This window comes from Monodelphis domestica, chromosome 3 (assembly GCF_027887165.1).
Source record: "Monodelphis domestica isolate mMonDom1 chromosome 3, mMonDom1.pri, whole genome shotgun sequence".
Taxonomy (NCBI): domain Eukaryota; kingdom Metazoa; phylum Chordata; class Mammalia; order Didelphimorphia; family Didelphidae; genus Monodelphis; species Monodelphis domestica.
In genome coordinates, this window is record NC_077229.1 from 406,823,189 (window position 1) to 406,844,523 (window position 21,335).

The window sequence follows — 21,335 nt, forward strand, 5'->3', positions numbered from 1 at the left end:
ATTAAGGGAGAAATTAATAAAATTGAAAGTGATAGAACTATTGCATTAATAAACTAGACTAGAAGCTGGTACTTTGAAAAAACAGACAAAATAGACAAAGTACTGGTCAATCTAATTAAAAAAAGGAAAGAAGAAAGGCAAATTAACAGCATCAAGGATGAAAAGGGGGACCTCACCTCCAACGAAGAGGAAATTAAGGCAATCATTAAAAACTACTTTGCCCAACTATATGGCAATAAACATACCAACCTAGGTGATATGGATGAATATTTACAAAAATATAAATTGCCTAGACTAACAGAAGAAGAAATAGATTTCTTAAATAATCCCATATCAGAAACAGAAATCCAACAGGCCATCAAAGAACTTCCTAAGAAAAAATCCCCAGGGCCTCATGGATTCACAAGTGAATTCTATCAAACATTCAAAGAACAGCTAACTCTAATACTATACAAACTATTTGACATAATAAGCAAAGAGGGAGTTCTACCAAACTTCTTTTATGACACAAACATGGTACTAATTCTAAAACCAGGTAGGCCAAAAATAGAGAAAGAAAATTATAGACCATCTCCCTAATGAATATAGATGCAAAAATCTTAAATAGGATACTAGCAAAAAGACTCCAGCAAGTGATCAGAAGAGTCATTCACCATGATCAAGTAGGATTTTCACCAGGGATGCAGGGCTGGTTCAATATTAGGAAAACCATCCACATAATTGACCATATCAACAAGCAAACCAACAAAAATCACATGATTATTTCAATAGATGCAGAAAAAGCCTTTGATAAATACAACACCCATTCCTATTAAAAACACTAGAAAGCATAGGAATAGAAAGGTCATTCCTAAAAATAATAAACAGTATATATCTAAAACCATCAACTAATATCATCTGCAGTGGGGATAAACTAAATCCATTCCCATTAAGATCAGGAGTGAAACAAAGATGTCCATTATCACCTCTACTATTTGACATTGTACTAGAAACACTAGCAGTAGCAATTAGAGAAGAAAAAGAAATTGAAGGCATCAGAATAGGCAAGGAGGAGACTAAGCTATTGCTCTTTGCAGATGACATGATGGTCTACTTAAAGAATCCTAGAGATTCTTTATTTCAAAGTAATTGAAATAATCAACAACTTTAGCAAAGTTGCAGGATACAAAATAAACCCGCATAAGTCATCAGCATTTCTATACATCTCCAACATAGTTCAGCAGCAAAAGCTAGAAAGAGAAATCCCATTCAAAATCACCTTAGACAAAAAAAAAAAAAAATACATAGGAATCTATGTCCCGAGACAAACACAGGAACTGTAAAACTATAAAACAAGTACAAAACACTCTCCACACAACTAAAACTAGACTTGAACAATTGGAAAAACATTAACTGCTCATGGGTAGGACGAGCCAATATAATAAAAATGACCATCCTACCCAAACTCATCTATGTATTTAGTGCCATACCCATGGAACTTCCAATTTTTTTTTTTTACTGATCTAGAAAAAACCATAACAAAGTTCATTTGAAAGAACAAAGGATCAAGGATATTCAGGGAAATAATGAAAAAAAAAACACAAATGAGGGGGCCTTGCAGTCCCAGATCTCAGACTATATTATAAAGCAGTGGTCATCAAAACAATTTGGTACTGGCTAAGAGACAGAAAGGAGGATCAGTGGAATAGACTCGGGGTAAGTGACCTCAGCAGGACAAACCCAGAGAACCCAGCTTTTGGGATAAAAATACACTATTTCATAAAAACTGCTGGGAAAATTGGAGGACAGTGTGGGAAAGATTAAGTTTAGATCAGCACCTCACACCCTACACCAAGATAAATTCAAAATGGGTGAATGACTTGAACATAAAGAAGGAAACTATAAGAAAATTAGGCAAACACAGCATAGTATACATGTCAGACCTTTGGGAAGGGAGAGGCTTTAAAACCAAGCAAGACTTAGAAAGAGTCACAACATGCAAAATAAATAATCTGGAATACATCAAATTAAAAAGTTTTTGTACAATCAAAACCAATGTAACTAAAATCAGAAGGGAAGCAACAAATTGGGAAACAATCTTCATAAAAACCTCTGACAAAGGTTTAATTACTCAAATTTACAAAGAGCTACATCAATTGTACAAAAAATCAAGCCATTCTCCAATTGATAAATGGGCAAGGGACATGGATAGGCAGTTTTCAGATAAGGAAATCAAAACTATTAATAAGCATATGAAGAAGTGTTCAACATCTCTTATAATCAGAGAGATGCAAATCAAAACAACTCTGAGGTATCACCTCACACCTAGCAGATTGGCTAACATGACAGCAAAGGAAAGTAATGAATGCTGGAGGGGATGTGGTAAAGTTGGCACATTAATGCATTGCTGGTGGAGTTGTGAATTGATCCAACCATTCTGGAGAGCAAGTTGGAACTATGCCCAAAGGGTGATAAAAGACTGTCTGTCCTTTGATCCAGCTATAGTACTGCTGGGTTTGTACCCCAAAGAGACAATAAGTAAAAAGACTTGTTCAAGAATATTCATAGCTGCGCTCTTTGTGGTGGCCAACATTTGGAAAATGAGGGGATGCCCTTCAATTGGGGAATGGCTGAACAAATTGTGGTATATGTTGGTGATGGAATACTATTGTGCTAAAAGGAATAATAAAGTAGAGGAATTCCATGGAGACTGGAACGACCTCGAAGAAGTGATGCAGAGTGAGAGGAGCAGAACCAGTAGAACATTGTACACAGAGACTGATACATTGTGGTACAATCGATGGTAATGGACTTCTCAATTAGTGTCAAAGCAATGTCCCTGAATAATCTGCAGGGATCTAAAAAACAATATCCACAAGCAGAGGATAAACTGTGGGAGTAAAAACACCGAGGAAAAGCAACTGCTTGACTACAGGGGGGAAGGGGATACAACTGAGGAGAGACTCTAAATGAACACTAATGCAAATACCAACAACATGGAAATGGTTTCGAACCAAGAACACATGTGATACCCAGTGGAATCGTGAGTAGGCTATGGGAGAGGTGGTGGGAAGGGGGTGGGGGGAAGGAAAAAAAAATGATCTTTGTTTCCAATGAATAATGTTTGGAAATGACCAAATAAAATAATGTTTTAAATTAAAAAAAAATCCATGGTCTTTCTCCTTGACTAAATTTCTTTCTACATTTCCTGCTCTTTGAGACTCATCCAAACATTCTCCAACAGTAGTGTCCCTCTAGGTTTGTAGATTTACACACAGATGAAAATTTTCTTGCAATAAAATTATAGTCTGTGTCCTTTGCTACATAACCTATTGCTTCTGAGCAAGACACACCTTCTCTTTGTTATAGTATTATTGTGAAAGTCTGAATCATATCCAATCAATGATCCCTATGCAATCACATTCACCTCTTTGTATTTTGATATGTAATTTACTTTCTGTATTGTTCATGTTTTATATTATAATATGGTAGATACCTAAACCATTACTGCCTATTCAGCTAAAATTTATTGATTCTTATGAATCACTAAATATTACAATGCCATTTTTTTCTTCCTGAGCTATTACTATGGTTTTCTACTATATCTGTGACCTTTTAGTTTTTCCTTTCTCTTTTCCATTTAAAAGTGACAAGGAGAATATCCAGTGTTTAAGCAAATAATTCAATTATGTCAACTGATCAGTCATAGCTTTAATTGTACTCGAGGACTTGGATCAAAATTTATATTCATCTTCAAAACATATATAACTTCTATGGAAAATCCTACAGACCCAAAGTGGTAATGCCCTCCTTCTAGATTTTTTTAAATTACATGAGAAACAGATATTAGTCTGCCCATAAGGTATTACATATTCTTGATACATGTACAGCTCATTTACATTTTTTATATTTTATTCTCATTTCCTTTTGGATCACTCATAATTTTGAATTTTTTGGAGATTAGAGTTTCCTGTGTAGTGTTTCCATAAATCTCCACTTCAAAATAAGTCACTTATACTCTTGAGGTCCCAGGCAACTCACTTAGAACATAAGACTCAGAAGACACATTGATCTGCTTTGATTGATAGTGTAATTTTTTTTTTCATCACCAGGAAGGGAACACCATTTATAAGATACCTAAAATGTAACAGGCAGAGTGCTAAGCACTCTACAAATATTATCTTTTTTGATTCTTACAACACAAGAAAGTAGGTATGATTATCATCTCTATTGTACAGTTTATTAAACTGAAGCAAATAAAGATTAAATGACTCACCAGTGTCACATGGTTAGTAAGGGTATGAAGCTGAATATGAACTCAGGTCTTCCTGATTCTAGAACCAGATCTCTATTCATTGTACTACCACCACAATAACACACACAAACACACTGTGAAGATTAAAATTAACTCTCCCCTGATTGTGAAGATTAAAATTGTAACCCCTGCCCATTTTTGTAAATACCGTACTTAAAAGTTGAGTATGGAGATCTGCTCATTTTTTTAGATCTAATCACCAAAAGTGTAAACATCCCACTTAATCATTAAGGGGGACGTCTGTGACCCATGTGTGCAAGAATGGGTGATGAATCAGAATCAGAATTGAACTAACTTCTCCGGGCAGGCTTAAAGCAAAGCTTCAACTATGACTGGTAGATGTAAAGTTAGGGGAAGACACAGGAAGTGACACAAAAGAAGCATCTTTAAAAGGACTTGTCACTTCCTGTGAGAGATAGTTATTCATTCTTTGGAAGTGTAGACTGGAGAAAATTCAGCATGTAGGCTAGACTCGAGCCACTGTTCCTGGTGAGGCTGTTTTAAAATCTCTTCCTTTGAACTGACACATGGTGAGTGAAAAGCTAACTCTTACCTGCTGGATTTTCTGAGAAAACTAGCCTCAGGAGAGACTTAACTGTTAAGAGAAATTTCCCCAGGTTCTCAGCTTTGCTGAGGCCTAAGGACTAATTCTCCCTGCCCAGGAGTAAATTACTTAGTGCTTAAGCTAGATATCTTACCCTATCATCTCTGATTTTTCTTACTTTACTCTTTATACATTTTGTAAATAAATTGTATATAAATCTCTTTGGAATTAATATAAATTCCTGCTGACCACACTCTTAAATAATCTAGTCCAACCCTTTTAAAAATGACCCCTTTTCCCCCTTAAAACACACACACGTGTTCATTCCCACCCATCAAAATTGTCCACTAAAATAATATTACCTTAGTTAAGACTTTTTTTTTGTGTTAAGGTAGTTGCTTAGAATAATTGGAAATTAATTATTATTTCCTGAATACAGCATAACCTGTCTGCCTTACTATTCAATTTTAAAATTCAGTTCACAATCTATTTATTTATAGTTTTTGTGCAAGAGAGATGACCTACTGAACAAATTCAATGGATTACTCATCCAATTGTATTTCATAGTTTGAAAAAGAGGTATTCATCATAAAACCACATGGATGGTGTTCATTTGAGCATCAGATGAAATGTCACTGACTATCCAGTCCAGCCAAAAATAAACAAACAAGAAATTGCTCAAATCCCCATTATAGTATAGCCTATAAGTCATATAATTTTTAGTATACTTTTACCCCATGCCCAAGGCATCCCATTCCACTCATGTTTGTCTATATACTTATTTTTTAATTCTTATTTTATTTTTTTAATGTAGATACAATTTTTAAATAACCACTTTCTGACATTTTCCTATCCATGTTCTCTGCCTTCCTCTCTCTCTCCTCCTCCTCCCCTCTTGAATTATCAGGTCATATAACATGTTTTACATGTGCTACTATTATAATACATATTTCCATGTTTATAATTTTGTGAAAAAAGACACATCTTGATTATTAAAAGGGGAAAAACACTCATGAATGAAATAAAGTGAAAATGTATATTTCAGTTTGCATTCTTTCTATGTCATGAGTCCTTTGGAGATGTTTTGGAGCCTTGTATTGCTGAAAATAGTCAGATCAGTCACCGTTGATCATTGTCTGGTTAGCTTTAATTGTTATGAAGTGTGTTCTAATATCAACTCTAATTTTACTTCTGCAACTTCTATCTAGTTCTGCTTTGGAGGACCAGCAGTAACAAAGTTAATCCTTCTTGCATATGACAATCCATTAAATGTTTGAAAGTTACTATAATGCCTGCCCTTCATCCTGCTCCAAGATATATCTTCTCCTTTCCATGTTTAATATTCCCTATTCCTTCAGCCAGTGTTTTTTTTTTTTTTTGACAAGGACCAATGTCTGTCATGGGTTGCCCTTCTCTACTTCCTACTCAGTTAATCCATGACATTTTATAAACTATAATCTCCAGGACAGAAAACAAAACTTTATAATAGCATGAACTGTTGTCAGAATATAGAAAATTTATCATTTCTTCATTACTTGTAGTTATGCCTCAAGAGCAATACAATCCCAGACCGTATTTCCATTTTTGACTTGTGTAACTGTTGACTAAGGTACTTGTCTACTAATATTCCCAATTCTTTTCAGAAGGACAGAGGCTATCTACCAATACCACTTTGTCTTTTCCATTTTTTTTCATTTTTTTCATTTTTTTTAGCTCAAGTGTAATGCTTTACTTTAATTCCTAATAAATTTCATGTTATTAGATTAAGCATATCCAAGATGATAGCTGTTCCTCTGAGGTTTTTATATTCTCAAATTTGATTTTAAAATAATATGTGTATCTTTGAACAATTTCTAAAACTATTCAATAGCAAAGTATCAACCTATTCTACTGTAGTATTACATTGGAGACCACTTTCCAAGTTGACAGTGAATCATTTATGACTAGTTTTTCATTTAAGCCATTTATTCATACCCGTATCCAATGAAATATATGTTTCTACATATCCCAATTTTTCTCACAAGAAGATTATGAGATTTTTTTTGTGAGACACTTTGCTAAAATCTAGATAAATGATGTCTCTGCTTATTTACTGACTTAGCAACCCTATCAACAGTTTAGTCTGACATATCTTATTCTTCCCGAAACCATATTGGTTCTTTACTGCAAGTATTTCATTTTCTAGATATTCATTAAACATCTCTTTAAAATATGGTTTAGAATTTTTGCCAGAAATCAATATTAATGTTGAAGGCCTAGGTTCTACACCCTTACCCTCTTTTTTTTAATAGGGTCAATATTTTCCATTCCCTAGTTTTGTGTCCTCTTTCATTCATTCATGATGTTTCAATTATTATAGACAGTAGTTGAATAATAACTTCTGCTAGTACTTCATAATGTGGTTAATCTGTGCCTAGTGATTTGAGTTCTTAAAAAAATCCAATGTATTCTCTTTCTATATCCTGGGCATCAATTCCCTTTTAGGCACCTTTTCTCTGCTATTTCTAATGTAAAAGTCATTCTCCTTGTCAGAGAAAGAATCAAAGAAGAATTACATAGCTCCACCTTCACTCTGTTGTTAGGCATCTTTCTCCCATTCACTTCAAGAAGTGTTGAGTCCATATCTTTCCCCCTGTATAGCTGAAAATGCTATTATTAATGAAAACATTGCAATATAACTTTTCTTTTCCCTAGCTTTTATTGATAATTTTTGCAACTTGTGGACATCAGCACTAGTACTATCCTAAAAATACCATGCCATGCTTTGGGTTAATATTCTGTTATATAAGATTACATATATACATAATTATAATATATAACATGTGTAATTTAAATAAGTATATAAATGATTCCATTTTAAATACAAATAAATGTTTTTTAAGTTTTAATATAAGTTGTATCATAAGATATCATAAGGTCTCCAGTGACTTCCTAAAAATACCTTTTCTTCCTCACTGCAATTGTTTTCTTCTGTGCTTTAAGTATTTCATTAAAAAAATTATCACTCTATTTTGATTTCCAGTGTAGAATTTTAGTTAACGGGATCCTTGATATTCTTCCTGTGAATCCCCTTGAATCTATTCTTACAAAATCCATGGCACTTGCCAGACTAATGTATCATCATGTGTCTATAGAATATCCCTATGCTTTTGAATACTGCACTGATTATTCTTCATGATGACAGCAAATATCTTTGGCAAACTTGTATCTCACAGTTCTAAGGAAGATACAACTTCAAAATTTTAAGAAAAAAATTTTTAATTTATTTTTAAAAATTCATTTTTTATTCTCCTTTAACAGATGTAGATCACAACCACTAAATAATTTAATGCATCATCTTAAAATTTATTTTGTACATTTAAAAATATCATTCTAGGAAGGAATCAATAGGTTTCTCCAAATTGACAGTAGACAAAGAGGTACATCACATGCATACTCACAAACAAAGTTAATAACTCTTGATCTAACTTGGTAGGAACTGAAGATACAAAAGCAAGTGAAATGTCTTTTCCCTCAAGGAGTATGAAATGGAGACAAAGAAAGTGCATATAAATTTATAGTCATATACAAAAGATTGTTTTTTAAAAAAACTACATGGGAAAGGTATTATGTTTAACTACTAATTGTAGCATGAGCAGTGGCTACACTTTGATAAAACTGCCCTGGAACAAGGGCAAAACAAGATTGTGGGTAACCAATAGGCCTCAAAACTGTCAATGAGTTATGGGGATATCTACCCCAAGCATACAGAGACTTCCTTTGGTGAATGGGCAAATCATAAAAATTTGAAACATGCACTGTGCAACACTTAGAGCATAATCTATAGGCATTGAGGGTGCTAAAGTTATCCACTGGATCCCTAATGTATAATATGAAAATATGTTACCCCTAAAAAAAAGAAATACAATTCCCAAGTGTCCACAGACTTTTTGTCCTTACATACTTCCTGTATAGAATGCATACATAGATAGCTATAGATGTAGATTAAGAGATATCTCTTAATTCCTGGTAATCCCTTCTTCCTCTTCAACTGACATGCTATCATTTAACATATTGACCTTTTTTAATAAAATATATATAATTATGCTCATGATATGATGTTTTTTTTATAAAAGAAACTGTAGATTAGGAGAAGTCATATAAATAAACAATATCTCTTCACTTTAAAGTAATCATGGAAGACATTTTAAAAATTGAGTAGTGGCATATTGAAAATCAAGTGTTGGTTTAGGATTTAGGACATGATTAGTTTCATATTCATCTCTGATGGAATCTATGTAACCTTTGGCTGGTCACTTAACTTGCCCTGTCAGAGCCTGTTATGATTTGTCCCAAAGCTTCCTTGAGTTTCCCTTGATGTTGATAATTCTAAACAGAAGAAATGTAGAAGAAAGACTTGGTTGAAGTTTTCAAATCTTTCTTCTTACACAAATAAGTCACTGAACCCTGGGCAAGTCATAACTCCACAGTATTTTAGGCAACATTAAAAAAAAAAAAAACTAGGCAATCTGCAATTGTGGAAAGAGTTTCTTTCCTGAGATTATCTTATATTGTACCAAGAAAATCACAAGTCTGCCCCTTCCACATTTCTTTTCTCCCAGAAGAATAAAAAGAAAACTCTAAGGGCCTTTGTGGTGATAAAATGCAATGTTGTACCACACGTTAAGGACTATATAAACTTTAAGTCAAAATAAATGCAAATATAATTTTTTATTACCATTACTGATATTATTATCAGTCATGGATAGATGGTTATACCATTTTGTGATCCCCACCATCAATATTATTTATTCTTCCGAATATCTTTGCTGACTTTTAGTCCCTATTTAAATAGGCTGAAACAAGATTCTGATTCAAGTAGCACCAAAGATCACCTCCTGCCTACCTTTGTACCTAAGGTGTTTCCTCATGATTACTGTTATTCCCAAGATTGCCAAAGGAATTAATAATAATTAGCTACTTATTGCAAAGTGCAGTCAGAATCAGCATATAAAACACCTGCTTTCCCCTTCACCATTCATTTCCTCCCTTTGTTTAATCACACAATGAAACAATTATCTTCCATTTGTGACATCACAATCACTCCCATAGCAACAGGCATCTGCTTCTGACACTTCAATATGGGAATAATCAGGGAGCAGATATGAATGTGGAGGAGAAAGACCTTGTTTATATATAAATAAGTTAACAACCAGCAATTGCTGGGAAAGAGAAATGGAGAGGAAAAGTAATGTCTCACAGATAAGACTTCCTTTTTAAATGTTAATTTTTTCATCTATCTGACCGTAAACTTCATCTCTGAAACTTTTTTCCCATTATTGTCATCATACCTAGAGCACATAGAGCTGAACGCTAGCTCACTGTGACCTTTCTGAAATCACAGGCAATCCTTTCTCTTTGTCATTCTGATAATGGAATGGATCAGATTCTTCCTGAAGACATTATAATAGAGTTCAACTGTCTATGCTGTACACTAATGAAAAATGTTAAACCCAGTGCTTCTCCAGTATGCACCCCCACAGCACACAGCAGATGCCCTGCCTAGAGATGTCCATATGGCATGCTGGTCTCGATGATATTTCCTCTACTGTCAAGGGAGCTGGCTGTATGGATGAGCTGTTGTTGATGCCATGTGGAGGCTTAGATAGAAGTATGTTGAAGGAAAGACTTTTTATTTGTCCCTTCCAGTCACTACTCAACAAGGCCAACTTGATATGTAGGGGAAGTAAGCTACCACCTGTCAGGTGTGATTTTAGAAGAGCTATGGAAACCTCTACTTTAAAAATATAAACAAAACTAAAAAAAGTATATCCTTCTTTCCCATTAGCTTCATTCAGGAAATTCATTTGATTTTGGAAAAGTATTTTTCCTCCCATTTCATAGCTAGAGAAGTTATCAAATATCAGTCTCGACAGGAGACAGAACTAAGAGGCTTTAACTTTCAAGTGTCAATAATATGTCAAAATTATTCATCACTTATTATATTCTAGGGGCTCTACTTTTAAATGATGGGAATACAAATACAAACAAAAAAAAGAAAAAAATCACTGTCCTCAGGAGATTACATTCTAATGAAAGAAGAAATTACATAAAGGAGCTGAAAACTGGAGCATAGAACAAGAGAGGAGGAAAAGAGAGAGTAAGTGTCTGGATATTATATCAAACTTCTTCAAAATGGAAGAGCTCACCAATCAGGGAACAAGGTCACAGAAATGAGGTCTTTTAAAAGATGAGAAGAAGGCTGCTTTTGCATGGAGAAGTGTGAAGTGTTTGAAATATACTGTAAGTGACTAATATCATAGACTTCAATATGAGTAAAAAAAAAGAAAAAGAGGGAGAGGGAATGAAGTTATCTGACCTCTAAATTATGGGAAATTGGGCCATAGAAAATGCAATATTCGGGCATGAAGAAAACATTTGTCAAGTCTCATGGAATCTAGCTCAATAATTTGTTGTTGTTGAATCTAAGTCAGTCCCCCCAAAAATGGAGTACAGGCACAGAACTCTCTACTTAAAATAGAAACAAAGAATGTGCACTAGATCAGGATCCCCAACTGCAACTCAAAACTGATTAACTCCTAAATAGCCTCCTGCCTCAGTTGATTTCCTCTGCACTATATCTCTTTTGAAAGGGAGGAAGAAGCTCCTCATGGTTCTGTCCCTACTGGCTAAAGGCAAAGGTTCTACTGCTTTCCACTTACTACTCACTTTCTTTGCTAAATACAAGAAATTTTCCTAACTGCACTATGAGATTCATTTTCCAGAAACTTTGGTGGTCTGACATTTTTATGTTGGTAAATCTCTCCTTGTGTGTGTGTTGGGGGGCAGTATAGCATAAAAGAGTTAGAAAAGATACATGCTAGAGTTCTGGCTCAGGAATTAACTATGTGGCTATCCTAATTCTGAGTGTTTTAAGAATAAAGCAGAATGTAAACCTTAATGTGTGACATAAATGTTTGCTCCTATTTGTTTAGATGGATATAAAGTCTTACAGCAACAGTCATTGAGACGAGAAAATTATTAGAAAAATAGAGGGAGAGAAGAGTTGAGGTCTTCTATTTTAAATATGTGACTTTTGTGCCTTAATTTGGGTATTAAAATCTAAAAATAGATTGTGGATTACAATTCAATCTTCCTAATAAAGGAAGAGCAGTACCTTCATTGTTACAATCAGGGGATTACAATTTAATCTTCACAATAAAGGAAGAGCTAAGTATCTTCATTGTTACAATCAGGGGAGATCTAAATCTAGAGTTCTTTCTTTTAATCTGAAAAACTAGGACTTCTAGTTATAAGTACCTTCTAGAAAGGATTTCTAATAATATAGAAAGATATCTGATATACTACTTATAGTTTTAAAGAGTTCTTAGTGGCAATGAAAGATTAAATCAATTGACAAGAATCATATAGTCGACTTCAAAGCCTGTTCTCTATTCCCTATCTAGTTCTGTGTCTCACATGTAAAAAGAAAAGGGGAGGGGAAGTAAGGAGGAATCATCATGTCATTCTTAAAATGTACATGAAATTAATAATATTAATAAAATCAAAATCAATTTCACACTAACCTCAGTTGAAAGATGAGATGTGACCTCATAGAAGGCTGGTGTTCTGCTGTTTTAGTCCTTGTATCTTTATGACATAACCTGACCCAAAGGAGACACTTAGCAAATGTTTATTGATTGAGGAAATTGAGTAGTAACTGGCATGAATGGATAACCAAAATAAAAACAAAAGAATTTTCTTATTTATAATCATTACAGATCATTCTTTGACAGGACTGGAATGAAGATTTAAAGCCTTCAATTTGTCTGAAACTTTAGATTCTCAGGTAGCTTCAAATTAATATAAGCTAGGACAAAGACAAATGAGAAAATGATTATTGAAAAATGTGCTGATATGCCTCATCAAGATCATGTTGAGGTCTTTATGACCACTAGACAACCAATTTTCATATTTGTTATGGTAGTGATTATGTTAGGGGGATTTATGTTTTGTGTTAGGCTGCAGTTAGGTCAAGTCTAGTATTTCTTCCTATTCTAGGATTGCCAGTTAGGTGTCATGGTGGATAAATCACTGAATATGGTGGTAGGAATATCTGAATTCATAAGCAGCTTCAAACACTAACTAGCTCTGGGATTCTGTGTAAAACACTTAACCTTTATCTTCTTCAATTTTTCTTCTGTGTAAAATGAAGTGATTGATACTTTTCAGAGTTATAAGGATGTAATGATATTTGTATTTTCATTTTGAAAACTTTAAAGCACTATATTTACTCTAAATTTATTATTGTCATTGTTATTGTCAGAATTAAAAAGTTACACAGGTACCCAGGTTAACAAATGAATCACTTATGGAGATAGAATGAAAGCAGAAAGGATAAATGATATACTGAATAGTGATCAAGATTTTTATTTTTCCAGGTTTTTATTTTTCACTTAGATCTCCACCAAGAATGTATTGTAAAGTCCTCTAATCATAATTTTTCTTTTTTGTCTTAATAGCCAGTGTGATAACTGTGTGGTGGTACATCACTGTTTTAATTTGCATTTCTCTAATTAATAATGATTTTTAGCATATGTTTATATAACTAAAGGAGTTCTCATTTCTCCATCTGAGAATTGCCTTTTCACATCCTTTGACCACTTGTCATTTGGAGAACACTTTGTATTTTTGTATATTTGATTTGATTATTCTATATATATTTGATAAATTAAGCCTTTGTCAGAGACACTTGTTATAAACTCTTTTTTTGTTTATCGTTTTCCTTTTAATCTTGGTTGCATTGATTTTGTTTGTTCAAAAACTCATTAAAATTAATGTAGTGAAAGTTATCTATTTTACATCTCATAATGTTCTCTGTCTCTTTTTTTTTGACATAAATTCTCACCTTATCTTGTAGGTAAGCTCTTCTATGCTCCTCTAATTTGTTTATTGTTTTTCATTTTGACTTTACTTTGATATATGGTGTAAAGTACTGGTCTGTGCCTAGCTTCTGATGTAGAGTTTTTATAGTTTTCCCAGCATTTTTGTGCATTAGTTCATTTTCCAAAAGCTTAGGTCTTTAAGTTTGTCAACTCTAGGTTACTGTGGTCATTTATTACTGCATATTGAATGCAGAATCTATTCCATTGATCTATTACTCTATTTCTTACCCAGTACCAGATTGATTTGATGATTTCCTCTTCATAAAACAGTTTAAGATTTGGTAAAGTTAAGCCACTTACCTTTATTTATTTTTTTCATAATTCCCTTGATATTCTTAACAATTTTTTCTTCCAAATGGATTTCATTTTTATTTTTTCTAGCTCTATAAAATAATTTTTAGATGGTTTAGTTGGTATGGCACCAAAAATTAATTTAAGTATAATTATTATTTTTATTATATTGGTTCAGACTATTCTTGAGCAATTAATTTTTTTATAATCTACCTTTATTTGTGTGAAAAGTATTTTGTAATTGTGATCATATAGTTCCTGGGCTTTTCTTGGCATGTGGATTCATAGGTATTTTATATTATCTACAATTACTTTAAATGAGATTTCTCTTTCTATTGCTTGCCTTTGGACTTTATTGGTAATAAAGAGAAATGATGATGATTTATGTGAGTTTATTTTATATTTTGCAACTCAGCTAAAGTTGTTCATTGTTTTGGATAGATAGTATTTATTATTTTAAGGAATGTTCCATTTATTCTAATGTTCTCTAGTGTTTTTAATAGTAATGGGTATGAGTTGTATTGGATATTCAAAATGTAAGTGACTTCCATGGACAGAACTGATATAGCTGAGTAGAGAAGCATTGAGCTGAACTTTCCCAACATTCCCCTCCAAATAAATTTAAAATAATTTCTTCAAATTGAATTATGCAGTGGCAGAGTCAACAAAAATGTTTGAAATGAGATAATTCTGATATTGAAGGCATTCTAGGAATTTAGAAAGGGTACATCTGTAACACAAGGTAGGAAGCTGGCCTGTAGCCCACATGAATGAAATATCATTGGTTGCATTAGTTGGTGGCAAGAACAGCTTAAGGAGATCTCCAGTCAGGTGAGCTGGTAAATGGGTCAGAAAGATATTACAGGGTATCCTTGTGCTACCACTTGATGCAGAACTAGATGCTGTTTAGTGAATTCATTATTTATAAATAATTCTCAGCCATAATTTAAAGACAGAGTGGAGCACTTTTAGTTAAAAGAGATCTGGAACTCTGAGGAACTGTATCAATTGCAATTTCAGGGGTTCAATGGCCCTTCATGGGAAAAGGACCCTAGTGTAGACCAAGAAAGCAGTGACTATATCTTTCCCCAGACCACACTGTCTTAGAAGTACCTAAAACTTTCAAAATTTCCTCTCCAAACAACTTTAATAAAACTCCTCAAGAAGAATTTTGAAGTTTCAAAACCCACAAAAAGGCAAAGTGAAAATTTTTCTGGGCCAAGAAAACTTACAAAAGTTAGTAGGAAAAGTCTGTTGCACCTGGGGGAGAAGGAGGAGGATAAAGTATAGTAAAATTCAGGTCAGTGCAGTGCAGAGCAGGTCACACCAGGGCAGGCCTCTCCTTGGCAAGCCAGCAGCTGTCCTTGGAGAAAACTAAATTGACAACAGCAGCTCCCAGAAAATAACAGGGTTCAAGAACTGGTTCAAAGGAGATTTGTGGAGTCCCTTTGTTGGCACTGGTTCTAGGACTCAGTTGCAATGCCCATATGCAAATCTGGGTCATTATCCTGGGTCTCAGTCCCAGAGCAAGGAAGATTTAAAAAATTACATATTTTTTAAAATTTTTTTCTTAGTCTTTCTAACTTAAGCATTTTTATTACATTACTTCTGAAAGATAGCACCTTGGGCCCGAGGTCACATAATGTGGAACTCATTGGCCCAAACATGGCCTTTCAGTTCTGAAAAATTATTTCATGAAACCCAACCTTGGAGATCTTTTGCTCCTAATTCTGGATGGGTGGGATCTGTCTCCATATCCTAGTATGACATGGTTGAGCTGCCTGAACCAGACCACCTTCATACAAGGAAATTAATCTTTAACATCCATTTGCTACTGGATCATTGGGAAATCCCTTTAGCATTTTCTAACTATGAAGAATAAGAAATATGAATGACACTGATTAGCTCAACATGGTGAAGGAACAGAAACATATCTCAGGGAAGCTACTCTAGGTAATCCACAGCATATATTTTCAGGGCAGAGGGGATCTGGTCATAGTTCAAGACAGGAAAAGAGTGATTGTGGTTGCTCACAGGAAAAAGGACAGGAAAGAAATCTAATGAAAATAGCTCTCAAGTGAAGGAAAAGACTGTATATATGAGCAAACAACAATAAAAGAACCTGACCATTTAAAGTTATTTTGGTAACAAGGAAGGTCAAACACAAAATCAAAGGAAGACAAAGTCAGAACAGCATGCTACTTCTGGAAGTAAAACTTTGAATTGGTCTTAATTCCCAAAAGAATTTTTAGAAGAGCTCAAAATAGGATTTCAAAAGTCAGTAAGAGATATAGAGGGAAAATTAGAAAAATAATTCAAATGATGCAAGAAAGTAAAAAAAAATTGTCAACAGCAAAAAAGAGGAGGCACAAAAAATACAGTAGGAAATCTCCCCTTAAAAATAAAAACAGAAGAGACTAATGATAAAAGGGTCAGAAAAAGTCAAAGTAAAGAAGAACTTCTTAAAAAGAAGAATGGACCATATAGGAAAAAATGTACAAAAATTAACATTAGCTTCCTCGAAGCAAAAAATAGATCTAATTGGAAGGTATGAACAAAGAAGTTACATCATACAAAAAGTCACCACAGATAATGAAGTAAATACTACTACCATACATATATACACCAAATAATATAACATCGAAATTCTTCAAAGTTAAGTGGTTACAGAAGGAAATGAAAAGGAAAGCTTCACTAGTATGCCAGCTCATTTCTTCCACATAGAACTAGATATATCTAAACATAAAATAAATAAGAAAGGCATTATGAATATGAATAAAATCTTATAAAATTTAGATATTACAGATCTCCGTAGAAAACTGAATGGTAATAAAAGGCATATGCCTTTTTTCCCTCAATTGCACATGGGCCTTCCCAGAAATTTCCCCTGTATTAGAAGATAAAAATTTTGCAACTACATGCAGAAAAAGCAGAAGGATAAGGCACCCTTTTCAGACCAGAATGCAACAAAAAGTTACATTATGGAATCATAGATTGAAAGTCAATTGCAAATTAAATTATCTAATTCTAAAGAATGTGTGAATCAAAGAACAAATCAAAGAAACAATCAATAATTTCATTAAATAGAATGATAACAATGAGACAAGAATATAAATTTGTGAGATGAAACTAATGCAATACTTATGGGAAATTTTATCACTAAATGTTTATATCACTAAAAGAGAGAAAGAACAGATCAATGACTTGAGAATTCAACTTAAAAAAAAACTAGAAAAAAGAATTAAATATCCCCAAACAAATATCAAAATGGAAATTCTGAACATCAAAGGAAAGATTAAAATTTTAATTAAAAAATGGACTAATAAATATAACTAGGCTCTGGCCTCATAAAAAAATGAAATAAACAAAAGATAAATAGTTAATTTGATTTACCGAAAAGAAGAAAAAACAAATTAGCAGTATCAAAAATATAAATCCTGAATGAGCCACCAAAGAACATAAAGTTAAATTAGTTATTGGGAGATATTTTGCCCAATCATATGTCAAAAAAAGAAAACCCTGACAATTTAATTAGTGAAATGGATGAATATTTATGAAATTATAAATTTTCTGAATCAAAAAGAGAATACTTAAATAACATTATTTTAGAAAAAAAATTGGAATAAGCCATCAAAGAACTCCCTAAGAAAAAATCCCTGGGACCAGGGCTTTACATGTAAATTCTACCAAACATTTATCAGACGATCAATTCCAATACTAAAAAAAGTATTTGAAAGATCAGAAAAAGAAATATTCCCTTTTGCATGCAAAATTCCCTTTTTGATACAAATACTATTTTTAAAGCAGATAGAGCAAAAACAGAGAAAGAGAATTGTAGAGCAATTTCCTTAATGAATATTGAAGCAACAGTTTCAAATAAATCAATAACAAGGGAAATGTATCATAAAGATCATATACTATGACCAAATGAGATTTATACCAGAAATGCAGGACTGGTTTAATATTAAAAAAATCTAAGGGTGAAAAGTGCAACAATGAAGAAAGGCCAGGAAAGAAATTAGGCCACAGAGCCAGTGAAGAAAGGGAAATCAGGTGGCCAGGTGAGGTCAGGGAGGAAAACAGGAGACACATCTGGATTGATGATATTGTGAAAAGACTTATCCTTGGAAATGGTCAGTCAGAAGATGAAGATGAAGATAAAGAATGAGAAGCTACTAAACAAGATGTCAATAAATCCAGAAGATATCAAATCACTGGAAGTTTGAGTTACAAGACTAATAGTCAAGATTCAGAACTATGAAGAACACTTGCAGAAACAGTGTAAGGACAAGTTTCATAAGTGATACCTGCTTATGTCCATTCAGAGAAAGAAACTTTTTAAAAAACTTCTGTGGACCAACTCTGAGGTGTTTGAGAAGACATGTAACTATCTGGACATTTAGTACACATTTCCTCCTCAGTATAACCTGCCTGTGCACCAATGGTAGGTGGCTAAGAAGGCTCTTTGTGTTATGGTTTTCCAGGAAGCACAGAAGCTGAAGCTGAAGAAGAAGTAGCACTAAAATGTAAAGAAACAAAGAAGTCAGAGTCAGAAATCTTTAGTTTGATGGCCCAGTAAAAGTTGGCTCACTGATCATGGGGCACTTTATCTAATGTTAAAAAAAATTAAGTTAAAACCTGGTCTTCCTTATGCTCCAGAAGAATATGGGAAACATCAGTTGTAGACTTGAGAAAAGAGAGAAACTTCACCAACTCTGTCATTGAAGAGTCTTCCAAAAGGCATGTATATGAACACATGTATGCTATTTACCAGAGAGCAAAGACCATGTCCCAGCTATTATTTTGCACTGTCCAAGGTGGTGTGATGGTTTTGTTAAGTCTTTTGATTAGAATGGTTTCATTCTAAGGACAGGGGCCCTCTTCAACCCAGAATGTCCCAGAAGTTTCACAGAAAGAACACAAGATTGAGAGTTGGTTCTAGGTTCCCATTTCAGCTCTCTACTTAGAATTTGTGTGAATCTGAGCAAATCACTTCCATTCTTTGCACTTTAGTTTTTTCATCTGTAAAATAAGGGCATTAGAGTAGGTGGTTTCAGGCTCCTTCAAGCATCCTATGAATAATAGTATCAAGGATTACAAGTTAGAAGTTTAATTTCAGTTCATCAGATATTAGAGCTATGCATGCCCTACCTCTAGCTGGCTAGATTACAAATATTTATCCTTGACCTTGTATTCCTTGACTGTCAGTGAACAAACATTGAGAATGTACAGGGTATAAGGCCCAATACCAGGAAGAAGTAGAAGAATAAGAGAAAGAGTGAGGGTACAAAGAGAAGGCATAGCCTCCATGCCTTCAAGGAACTAACAGTTTAGATAGATAAATAAATAGATGAATAAATGAAAATAGGATGTAAATAAGAGTTGAATGATGCAGATAGTAAATGTAGTCAGGGCCCATAACAAGGGAAAGTCACTGGGTTAACACAGTCAGAGAAAACAACTCTTCCTTTGGGGGAGAACTGAACCCAGAAGTATGGGGAGGGATTCGACAAGTCAAAGAAAAACATGAGTAGCATAAGCAGGTGTGAATTTTAGATTTACTCCACCCTTAGTCTTTAGAAATTCTAGCAACCAGGAATGTATACACCCCTACTTAAGGATTAAGTGTTGAGGAGGATGGCCTCTGACAGCCATGTGATAGCAAATGACAAATAAGAAACAACTGACAGACCCCCTGAGATGTCCTAAGTAAAGCTTAAACTACTATTCATACATGTGTGATGTAGAAAGTGATGTAAAGAACAGTCTATATATTTCACATCAATTCCTCTTGGGCTCTCTCTCTCTCTTGGCAGCATGGGGAGCTTGTGTCGGCATTCCTAGGGTGCTTGGTAAGTGGGTTAGACTGATTCCTCCTTTCCTTCACCTCCTAAAGCTCTATCCTCCTAGGAGACTCCTCATCTCTGAGGAGGCCTCGTGGCTGGTAGTCGAGCTAGATTGAGAAGGCCCCTTGGCCAAAGCCTCTGAAATTCTGCCTGGCTCAGCCCTGGCTGGGGTAGTTTAAATTCTCTTTCCTCTCTACTTCTTAATTTCTTCCCTCTATTGTAATTAAACCACCATAAAAATCCCAAATTGACTTGAGTATTTTATTGGAATTGAATTAATCCTTGGTAACCACTAGTATAATATATTCAGTCAAGAGCCCCTAATTTTACCCCTTACACAGGAGCAGAGGGTTCTGATGCAATCATGGTGTGAAACATCTGAGAGCAAATCAAGGGACCTGAGTGAGCAGTTTAAACCTTAGCAAAGCACTTCTGGCAATATGTATATATTTGTATATATGTGTACTTTAGAGGGAGATGGCATTAACAGCTGGAGGCCCAGGAAAGGTCTGGAAAAGGTAATATTTAAGCTGTCTGTTTTTTTAAACCCTTCTATGTTTTAGAATCAATATTGATTATAAGGCAGAAGAATGGTAGGACCCAGGCAAAGAACTTTAAGTGAATTTCTCAGGGTTACACAGATAGGAGGTATCTGGGGCGAGGATTGAACCCCTGACCTTCCATCTGCAAGCCAGATCCATTGAGTTGCCTAGCTGATGCCTTGAACTAAGTCTCAAGGGAAGACACAGATGTTAAAGTGGAGGTTGGAAGGGAGAGCATTCCCAGAATGGAGAAAGATCCAGTTCAAGAACAGTGAGTAGAACCTTGATCATAAAGTACATAGGATTGAGGAAAATGTAAAGAGAGTGGAAAGGTAGGAAGGAGCCTGGTTATGAAGAGATTTAAATGCCAAGCAAAAGACTCTTTGGTCTTGAAGGTGATTGGGACCCACTAAAGATTATTGAGCAGCCACATTGACACATTAAGGGAAAATTATTTTGACAGTTGAATGGTGGACAGAATGATGTGAAAAGAGACTCAAGGAAGAGAGATGAATTTGTGTTTGGAATAGGCCAGGTGAGTGATGATGAAGGCCTGAATTAGAGTGTTGACTAAGTAGAGAGTAAAAGACCTATGCTAGAGATTTCTGAGAAAAAATAAAGTAAAATAATAATAAGGATACCTCCAGAGAATGAACTGAGAAGTGGACACATTAAAAACATATTCTTTATAGACTTTTCTATTTTCCAGAAAATGCCTTCTATGATGGGAGAAGAGGAAGAGGTGAATAAAATACTTTTTAAAAAGATTAACTATGTGGGGGTGAGAAAAAGAAGAGTAGAGAGTTGTTTTAAATTTTTTTTTAAAAAAGGAAGGGAAAAATGGGGAAAGGAAAGTAGGAAAAAGGTGTCCCCTGTCTCTATCTAAACCCTTTT

The 21,335-nt window shown here is 34.2% G+C and overlaps 1 long non-coding RNA gene across 1 annotated transcript; it reads left to right on the forward strand.

The window, feature by feature from the left end:
• Positions 1–9,984: 9,984 nt before the first annotated feature.
• Positions 9,985–11,582, forward strand: LOC103101451 (uncharacterized). The gene is made up of 2 exons (XR_008917216.1): positions 9,985–10,563; positions 10,829–11,582. It is a non-coding gene; the product is annotated as an uncharacterized LOC103101451 (long non-coding RNA).
• The last annotated feature ends 9,753 nt before the right edge of the window (positions 11,583–21,335 follow it).